The sequence below is a fragment of the Lactuca virosa genome, chromosome 3, assembly GCF_052849685.1.
Source record: "Lactuca virosa cultivar CGN04683 chromosome 3, Lactuca_virosa_CGN04683_v6, whole genome shotgun sequence".
In the NCBI taxonomy this organism is placed as follows: Eukaryota; Viridiplantae; Streptophyta; class Magnoliopsida; order Asterales; family Asteraceae; genus Lactuca; species Lactuca virosa.
Genome location: NC_136428.1, coordinates 101,373,191 through 101,384,581, shown reverse-complemented (window position 1 = coordinate 101,384,581; position 11,391 = coordinate 101,373,191).

Genomic DNA, 11,391 nt, shown 5'->3' with positions numbered 1-11,391 from the left:
TATCGACTGAGTCATAGAGATTGACGCCACCTCTGGCGTTAACACAATCCGCATTCGCTAGCTAGAGTCTGCTCATGAAAGGACTCAGGTCCGCAATGCAGTTCTGCAAAGGGAACTTGCTGAAACCCAAGCTGAAGTCAGGGAACTTCGAGCTCAGCAAGCAAGATCTGATAGGCGCGTGAGGGACATAGAACGTCTTCTGTCGGAGTCAAGAACTCACTCTAGTAGTTCTCGTCGCCGTTAGAGTCTCATCGACTTCTCTTTTGGATATAACCTAGTTCGTGTAAAAACTCTAGTCTAATTTCCTATCCTTGTAAATCTTAGACCCATTAGGTCTTGATTAGGTAGTAGTCTGTCAAAATTTTCCCATCTTGGTTGATGTAAGACCTACCTCTAGGTCATTTTTCCCGAACTCATTACACCTGTAATTCCAGTATTATTGACAGATATCTAATCTCATGGAAATTATTATCCAATTGCTATCATCTGCTAGTACTAGATCATCCTACAATTGTGCTGTTGGACTATGGAGAGTTAGTCCATGAGTCATTCTCATCAATTTTCCTATTAAATTCTTATCAATATCTTCATCTTTGTAAACTTGTAGTTGAAAGATGCCTCCTCGTAAATCAACAAGACGCGATCCTCCTGTACCAACACCACCTGCTCCTCAAATCGATACGGCAGCTCTAAATGCTGCTGTAGCTGCGGCTGTGGCAACAGCCATGGCTCAATATCACTCTTCTGGTTCCACAGGAGGAGGAACTCCTGTTCTATCTACTCATGGTGAAATCCCTGTGCGCTTGAAAGAGTGCTCCTATAAGGACTTCATCAACTGCAAGCCCAAGTCCTTTAGAGGGACTGGCGGAGTCATTGCCCTCTCGAAATGGTTCGAGAAAACCGAATCGGTTTTCGAAATCTGCTCCTGTCCAGAAGGGAGCAAGGTCAAGTTCGTCGCTTACACCTTTGAAGACAAAGCCCTGACATGGTGGAATAGCCATGTCAAGTCACTATCTCTTGTGGTGGCTAATGCTATGGGCTGGGAAACTTTGAAAGACCTCATGATTGAGGAGTACTGCTCGAGGGGCGAGATCCAAAAACTGGAGGAGGAACTGTGGAGCCTAACCATGAAGGGCTCCGACATAGTCTCTTATACCGCCATGTTCTGTGAACTGGTGGCCCTCTGTCCCAACATGGTTCATACAGAGGGGAAGAAGATAGAAAGATACATATGGGGGCTGATGCCACCATTCCAGGGAAATGTTTTGGCTTCAAACCCCATTACATTCGATAGTGCCAAGCGATTGTCACAGCGGCTTATAGACCATGGGGTTCGTACTCCGGCCGCAACAACAACCCTGGCCATCTCAGAACCCGCCAGAACCGCTGATTCCAAGCGGAAGTTCTGGGATGACAAAAAGAAGAAGAAGGCTGCTAAAAAACAGCAGATCGTGGCAGTACATGCCGCGATAGCACCTGCCACTGCTGCTGCTCCGGTAAAGTAGTACGCCGGAAGTTTGCCCAAGTGCAACAAGTGCAACTTCCACCACGCAGGAGCCTGCCGGGAAATGCAGTGTTTGAACTGCAATAGGAAGGGGCACACTGCCCGTTTCTACAAAGCTCCGGCGAGGCCAATTACCCAAGTCCCCGGCGCTGGTGTGGGCCAAGCTTGCTACGGTTGTGGCGAGGTGGGCCACTACAAAAGGAACTGCCCAAAGGCAGGGAATGCCGGTGGAGTGGGAAGGGTTCTGGCCATAGGCCACGAGGAAGCAGTTGCCGACCCCACAGTGGTCACTGGTACGTTTCTCCTCGATAACTCTTATGCATGCATACTATTTGATAGTGGAGCGGAGAGGAGTTTCGTGAACCAAAAATTTGCTCATTTACTTAAGCAAAAATCACGAGCACTTAAAGAACCGTTCACTGTAGAAATGGCTAACGGAAAGACGGAGAGCACTAGCAGTTTATACATAGGGTGTACCCTAACACTAGATAGCCATTCTTTTTCGATCGACCTCATGCCGGTCTCAATTAAAAGTTTAGACGTCATTATCGGCATGGATTGGTTGAGTCTTCATCGTGCCGACATCATGTGTTACGAAAAGGCTGTACGCCTTAATCTGCCGTCTGGCGAAACTCTAGTAGTTTATGGCGACAAACCCGACATGAACCTTCGTATCATCTCGAGCATTCAAGCTCAGAAATTCTTGCGAAAGGAATGTCGCGCATTCCTTGCTCATGTGGTTGATGTGAGCCAAGAAACAAAAGACATCCAGAACATTCCAGTAGTACGCGACTTTCCCGACATCTTTCCAGAAGAACTCCCAGGATTACCTCCGCAACGTCAAGTCGAGTTCAGAATCGACTTAGTTCCAGGGGCTACTCCCGTAGCCAAATCGCCCTATCGTCTAGCACTTGCAGAGATGCAAGAACTGTCCTGTCAACTTAACGAACTGCTCAGCAAGGGCTTTATAAGACCAAGCTTCTCACCCTGGGGAGCTCCAGTCTTGTTCGTCAAGAAGAAAGACGGATCGTTTCGTATGTGCATCGACTACAGGGAGCTCAACAAACTGACCGTCAAAAATCGTTATCCTTTGCCTCGTATTGACGATTTATTTGACCAACTTCAAGGGGCGAACTTCTTTTCAAAAATCGACTTAAGATCCGGATATCACCAACTACGAGTGCTAGAGGAGGATGTTCCGAAGACAGCCTTCCGAACTCGTTATGGGCACTACGAATTCGTAGTGATGCCATTCGGATTAACAAACGCGCCCGCAGTATTCATGGACTTAATGAATAGGGTGTGTCGTCCTTACTTGGATCAGTTCGTCATCGTCTTAATCGATGACATACTTATCTACTCTCGTAGTAAGGAGGAACATAGTCAACATCTTCGACAGGTCTTAGAAACGTTGCGTTCGGAGAAGCTCTATGCGAAGTTCTCGAAGTGCGAATTTTGGATCCGAAGAGTCGAATTCTTAGGGCACGTGGTTAGCGAAGAGGGAATACACGTGGACCCTTCCAAAATCAAGGCCATTGAGAGCTGGTCAGCACCTAAGACGCCTACAGAAATTCATCAATTTCTAGGCCTCGCTGGCTACTATCGCATGTTCATTCAGAACTTCTCCCGCATCGCGAAACCTCTTGCAACACTGACCCAGAAGGGCGTGGCCTTTGACTGGGAAGAGAAACAGGAGAGAGTGTTCCAAACGCTCAAACAAGCCTTGTGCACCGCACCAATACTATCCCTCCCCGAAGGGATAGAAGACTTTGTTGTCTATTACGATGCGTCAAATCAAGGACTCGGATGTGTTCTGATGCAGCGAGGTAAGGTCATCGCCTATGCCTCGAGACAGCTGAAGACACACGAGGTCAACTACACCACACACGATCTTGAACTAGGAGCAGTTGTGTTTGCTCTGAAGATCTGGAGACACTACCTGTATGGAACAAAAAGCACTATCTTTACAGACCACAAAAGCCTACAACACATATTCGACCAGAAGGAGCTCAACATGAGACAACGACGGTGGGTCGAACTACTCAGTGATTACGAATGCGAAATTCGTTATCATCCGGGTAAAGCCAACGTAGTAGCTGACGCCCTAATTCGGAAATAATATTCTGGTCGTAGAGTCAAATCTCTGACTATGACTATCTATTCACACTTGTCCACACAAATTAAGGAGGCTTAGCTCGACGCTTTGAAACCTGAAAATATGGCGGGTGAATCCCTGAGAGGGATGGATAAGAACTTGGAGATCAAGGGTGGGGGAGCTTATTATCTCATGGATCGGATCTGGACCCCGAAACACGGTGGTTTCAGATAATTGGTCATGAACGAGGCGTAGAACACTCGTTATTCCGTCCACCCAGGTTCATATAAGATGTATCTGGATCTTAAAAAGTTATACTGGTGGCCTAACATGAAAGCAGAGATTGCTACCTTCGTAAGTAAATGCCTTACTTGTGCCAAGGTCAAGGTCGAATACCAGAAACGGTCAGGATTACTCCAGCAACCGGAGATACCTGAATGAAAGTGGGAGCGGATCACTATGGACTTCATAACCAAGTTGCCCAAGACAAAGGGTGGACTTGATACCATATGGGTCATCGTCGATAGATTGACCAAGTCCGCACACTTCCTGCCTATCAAGGAAACAGACAAGATGGAGAAGCTTACAAGTACTTACATTAGGGTGATTGTACGACTGCACGGTGTTCCCATATCCATTATCTCGGACAGAGATAGTAGATTCACTTCGAGGTTCTGGCAGTCGCTACAAAGTTCCCTAGGAACTAGGCTGGACATGAGTACAGCCTACCATCCACAGACCGACGGGCAAAGTGAGAGGACTATCCAAACCTTGGAAGATATGTTGCGAGCCTGTGTGATCGACTTTGGGAAAGCATGGGATACTCAGTTACCCCTTGTCTAATTTTCCTACAACAACAGTTATCACACGAGCATAAAGGCTGCTCCATTCGAGGCCCTCTATGGCCGAAAGTGCAGATCCCCTCTGTGCTGGGCTGAGGTGGGTGATACCCAGTTAGCTAAAGGACGAGTTCCTGAAAGCACTCTCACAGGTCCGGAGATCATTCGGGAAACGACAGAGAAGATCGTTCAGATTCGTGAACGATTGAAAGCCTCTAGAGACCGACAGAAAAGCTACGCTGATAAACGAAGGAAACCGTTGGAATTCCGGGTAGGCGACCGTGTTCTATTGAAAGTCTCACCCTGGAAAGGCTTAATACGCTTTGGAAAGCGTGGAAAGCTGAAACCAAGGTACATAGGGACTTTCGAGATTCTTGCTAGAATCGGCCCTGTAGCTTACAAACTTAACTTACCTCTCGAACTCAGTAACGTACATTCTACTTTCCACGTCTCGAACTTGAAAAAGTGTCTGTCCGACGAGACTCTTGTAATCCCACTCGACGAGATCGAGATCAACGAGAGCCTCAACTTCGTGGAAGAACCTGTAGAGATCATGGACCGGGAGGTCAAGCAAACAAAACAAAGCCGTATCCTGATAGTGAAGGTTCGCTGGAACGCCAAGCGAGGACCTGAATTCACTTGGGAGCGAGAGGATCAGATGAAACTGAAATATCCTCGTCTTTTTACTTAGTTATTTGTAACTACTTATTTGCTTAAACTCTAATTTCGGGACGAAATTCCTTCTAACGGGGGGATGATGTGACAACCCAAAATTTCTATTCAGTACAACCATTCATTTCAATAGAACTCAGAACAGTTTCTGCTAACTTTTGAGCTGTGTAGAGTCAGTTTGAGTGTTCTAAAGCCCAGTACTTCAGGAGATAACATGAGAGAGGATGCCCTAGGGTTTATTGTGCAACAATAAAGTCCCAAAACTCCAAGAGTTTGGAGTTTATGGCCTAAACAAGGTGTTTACGGCCGTAAACCCCAAGGGTATAAATATGGCACTTAGCCATTTTTAGCACTTTTTCACCATTTCAAGTCTAGAACTCAAATCCTCTCAAGTATCATCCGATTTTTACTTCTTGATCTTCAACTTTGTAAGTGTTTCTTACCCAAATAAGTTGATATCTTACTTAATCTAGTGATCTTACATGATTCCATCCGTGAAATCATTCCAAATGTGTAGATCTTCAAGTTTCACCAAGAACACCAAGAACACACACTAGTGTTCTTGGACTTTTAGCACCTTTTCAAGCTTCTACATAGTAAGTACTCTTACCTAGGCTTATTGTAAGACTTGTTACACTTCAAATCATCTAGAAAACACCAAGGAAACACAAGATCAAAGGTGTTTACGGTCCAAGATGTTCTTGGACCGTAAACCCTAATGAGGGTGCCAAAGTGTGCCCTAGTCCCTTACCAAGCCTTGGAAACTAGTGTAGAACATAACCTTGATGTGCTTAAGTCTTAAAACATCAAAAAGACCATAAACCATTTGGGTTTACGGCTGTAAACCCAAGGAGAAATGGTCCAAGGACCGTAAACTCCACAAAGGAGTGAAATGGTGCCCTAAACATTTCCTAAGGCTTAAACATGAAGTAGGAATGCTTCTTATGACCTTTAAAGCATCAAAACACAAAATGGTCAAAGTACCATGAGTTTACGGCCGTAAACTCATAGGTTTATGACCGTAAACTCAATGTGAGTTGGTCCCAAAACCGTAAAATCCAATAGAGTTTACCCTTGGACCCCAAACTCAATAGCAATGTCCTACAACCCTTAGATGCAATCCTTAGTACTTATAACACTTAAATAAGGTGTTTTACATGTCTTAGGATGTCTTAACTTGGTTAATTAGTTGTTTAATGACTAATTGGATACATATATGTGTTATTATATGTTAACTAGGATCCTTGTGTGTGTTCAAGTCTTCACTTGACACTTAGCATCCTATATCAATCCGTTCATCCAAACCACTCACTACAGGTGAGTTCATACCCCCTTAATTAACCTTTTAAATGTTTTTAAATGCTTTTATGGGGGGGGGGGGAATACAAGTTGAACAATTATAGTTATTATATCAATCACATGTGATTAATAACTACCAAAGAAGTGGATTTCTTACTTTCAAACTGTGTTACCAAACTGTTTTACTTCAAACTGTTTTATAAACTCTTTTTCATATCAAATACTTTTATTAAACTCTTTTAACTTATATTCTGTGTATCTATGTAGATATAGTTATATAAGTAGGATTGAAAGGACTTAGGACTGATAGCTCACCTTACTTCCTGTTCCTTGTTTGGTTGTGGACTTAGGGTATTAAGGTTATTTGTCCGAAGGTCGTTTGAATCCTAGTTATATATCATGTATATGTGTATAGATATAAAAGGTTACTTCATCCAGTTCAATACCTTTGGGTAGCAAAGGTATACAAACATGTTCATACATTCAAACAACATTACTAGTAAACTATAATAGGTATAGTTTAGGGAGATACTAATACTATTACTAGAACAGTGAAACATACAATGAGTCAGTTCATACATGAGTCAATAACAAACAAACAACAGATACTATGATGAGAAACAAACAATAGAATACTATGATGAGAAACAAACAATAGAATACTATGATGAGAAACAAACAAAAGAATACTATGATGAGAAACAAACAATACATGCTAGACAGGGAGAGAACACACAATACAGCTAGCACATACATATACTAGAACATTACTACATTTATGTGAGCCACGTAACGGGGCATGGCACTACCTGTCATGACTGTTTTGTATCCAGAATCTCCTTAAGTGGGGAGCATATGAGTTTGTGTATAGATCTATACTGGATTGACTATCCTATACCTTGCTGCTCGCTACAGTGGGACTTGCAAGTCTACGGGTGCCAAACGTCATTTCTTACGACGTCTTACATCGTCGTTTTTCAATGAGTCGGTAGCAGGATACAGGCCGATCACATGGTACTTTAAATAACAATTGGTTTAAGGTAGTTAGTACAGCAGTAGTTACTTAATACAACACAATACAGTACTATTTCATTTTCCCATTACATTTACTTTGTGATATTCACACAATAAACAATAATGTAAAAAACTATATTTTTGGTTAATGATAGTCAGATTTGGGGAAAATACACACTCTTACAAGAGACACACACAGATACTAGATGCCTTGGTAGAAGGCTACTTTTAGTAAGAAACATAGGGTTTTCTAGGAGAGTTCAAACAATTACAGACTTTTACAAACTTATACAATTACAGACTTACAAACACTTTCATACAAATACAGACACTAATACACTCATAATCTCACCAGCTTTAAAGCTGATAAACTCTTTCAAAATAACTTGTATTCTCAGGTCACCAGTAGACAGGTACCGGTGCCAGGTTTTGAGAAGATGGAGCTAGTTCAAGACTCATCTTTTATTTTGATGTATATTTTTGGTGTCTATATAACTTGACAGAACACACTTGTATGAAATTATATTATTAATGCAATGGATGATGTTGTTGCTTGTTTCCTACTTTGCATTGTTGTGATACTGTACATGACGTCCTCCACCCCCGAACGTTTTCGCCGTTCCGGTTTTGGGGTGTGACACGATGTGACTTCGTGCCTATTCCTTAGGATGAATCCTTAGGAAGGAGTGATAGTTGAATCTTAGGGTAAACCCTTAAGAAATAAATAAGATAATGGGGTTGGGATAATTTGGTTGATTGTTGATGTTTAAGCATAATAAATTTATCTATTGTGGGTTGAAAACCCTATATGCTCACCAGGCTTCCAAGCCTGACCCACTCAGCTTTTTATATTACAGGTAGTGGATCCCGAGCATAGTCGGATGATGATGAGTGATTTATGGATTATAGGCCAGTAGTTGTAAATAACTGTTGTAAGGCTTATAATGGCTTGTTTATGCTTTTGATCTGTATCGGAACATGACATCCCGAGGTTTTGATATAAAAGGAAATTATATATTTCTTAAAGAAAGGTTTTGATAAACTTTTATCATGTTTTGTTTTGGGAACAAATTCCGCAACATCTTTTAAAAGGATTACTCTGATTTTATTTTAAAAAGCATAAAATAAATCGGTCTTTTCTGGCCGAGAAATGAGGAGATGTCACACTGGGTCCATAACCTATGTCTGGAATACCCCTACAAGGTTCTCAACATAAGTCTGGATTACCCCTAAGCCCACAGTATGATTCTGGCATGCCTATCGAGACCTCAACTCATATCAAATTTGCTCCCAAACCCACAACATAAGTTTGAATTTCCCTCGGGCCCCACAACTTATGTTTGGATTGCTCCCGGGTTTGTTGGCTACCACACAAAGCAATACAACCTCAACCCAACCATACTATGTCGACACATGTAACAGATAAACATAAATACAGAACCAGAAAATACAGATAATCATGCAGATCTACTACTCAGCCAAATACCAGTATATCATTATCTTATCACCAAGATACATAAACTAGTGGGCCGACATTGGTGCCTTCGACCCACGGTACAGTGAGGAAAACTCAGCTCAAGCAGTTGAATCTCTCGGATAGAATCTCGGTCTGCAGATCCGGAAAAATCCCCGCGCTAACACCATCAAATAATATCCAATTAATAATTGGTTCACAACCCATAACTGAAATCCTGGTTCGATGTCCAACCCTCAGGTAAAAGTCCATTTTATCCTCTCCTCACTTGGCCCAAAATCCGAGGCCCAATCCAATAGCCCCTAAAAGCCCAATAAGGCCCAACCTCCTAGTTGGGCCCAAAACCCATAATGGCCTAATCCAAGAAGGCCCAAAGCCTTATAATGCCCCAATATCAAAAGACTATTAGCCCAACAAGGCCCAAACCCTAAAAGTCCAAAATATAGCCCAATGCGTGAAAGTCAACAAAAGTCAACGGAGGTCAAACGACTAAGTACGCCCTGCATACTCAATCTATGCCCAACGTATTCCATCCTTGACCAATACAAGCTGGGTATGCCCACCATACTCCTTAACAACCTATTCTCCTTATTAAGTGCTTAAATGTGTAAGACTTTAAGTTCACTTCTCAGATTTGATCCTAATCAAAGTCTTAACACGTAAATTTGGTAACTTTACTCCTTTGTATGCCTTAATGGGACCCAAAACTTGTTTTTATCCAAACTAAGAACACCAACTCTAGCATGCTTCAACAAAAACCCTTAAGATGACATTTTTATGACTTAATAACCCCAACAAAGGCCAAATATGGGCTCAAAGGTTCTGGAGTAACTTCTACTCACAAGAACCACAACCTTGGGAACAAAACATGATAAAGTACCACCCAAAACTAGATCTATACAAATAAGCTACCAAGATTGAGACTTTATACCTCCAGAAGATAGATCAAGATGCACAAAGTCGGGATCCAAAAGCTTCAAGTAATCCAACACTCCTTGAAGAAGCTCCTTCTTCTTGAATAAGCACCTAAACATAAGAAATCACCCCAAAAACTCAAGAACCACTCACATGGTGGCTAGGGTTTTATATCTAGGGTTTGATGGGGTGGAGGCTGAAGGTAGGAAGGTTTAGAGTAGAGTTAAGGCCATTAAATAAGGTCCAAGACCCTAGATTAGGGTTTGGATCTGACTGGAGTATGCCCTGCATACTCTTGGTATGCCCAACGTACTTAAGAGGGCATCCATGATCCTCCTGCCTAGTACGCCCCGCGTACTCCATGTACTCCCCGCGTACTAGGCTTAGCACTAAACCACCAAGATTCCGAAGGCCATAACTTCTTCGTTCTAAGTCCATTTTCGACGATCCTTATGTCCCCATAAAGGTAACGAGAAGCTCTACACTTCTACTAACTCTCCATTTCCTTAAAACTTCCCAAACGTAAACCCAAAATTCATAAAAGGCTCGAACTGTCACTTTATCGGTATACCCTTGGGATCCGAAACACAAACCGAACTCCCGGGTCATCCAATATACATTTCCACACCCAAAGGGGTCTAAGAATCTCATTCCCAAGGGCCCTAAGCCTTATGATAACCGATCTTTAGGTCACAACCCCGAATTAGGAAACGATTCGGAACATGGTGTTACATTTTCAGTGTGATAATGGTAAAGAATTTGACAATACTCAATTTCACCACCTTTGTGACACTCACAACATCCATATGCGTTTTTCATGTCCATATAACTCTCAACAAAACGATAAATCTGAATGTATGATTCGCACCATTAACAACATCATAAACACCCTCATATTTGAAGCCTATCTTCCACCTACTTATTGGGTTGAAGCTATTCACATGGCCACTTATCTCTTAAATATATTACCCTCCACTGTAACGCTCGTGTTTCTAGGCTAGGCATTAATATTGACATAATGGTCTAGGTTAACCTTTGTAACTCATTTGGAAGAAATGAAAAGGAATTATGTGAATATTTTGTGTTTTATGTGTTTTATGCTTAATTACTTGGAGTTAAATAATTAAGAATAAAAATGAGCGTCAAAAATAAATATTAGATAAAGCCGATATCTATTACGAAAGTTGTAGTGGTCGTGACAAGGATTACGGATATATAAAGAATGCCGAAATCCGAGTTATAACGAAGAAGTTATGACCTGTCGAAGTTTCACGACAAAACCGGCACGGTGCTGAATGTCATAAAAAGTGAGTTTTCGATAAACTACTTTTTAGCCTTAGTGATCTAAACTAAACTCGTAGTGTTCGTTAAACCGAGAGTAGGTATAAAAAGAACGCCCAAATCTGACTTTGTATGAGGAAGTTATGATTTTTCGAAGTTTCGGCTTAGCAGTAGACAGCTAAAAACTCGAATTTTAGATCGAGTGATTTTTAGCCGACACGACCTAAAAGAAAATCGAAGGTCTCGTAAATAGTAGCACAACGGTAAAAAGTCTGACGAAAACGGACGTCGGATGAAG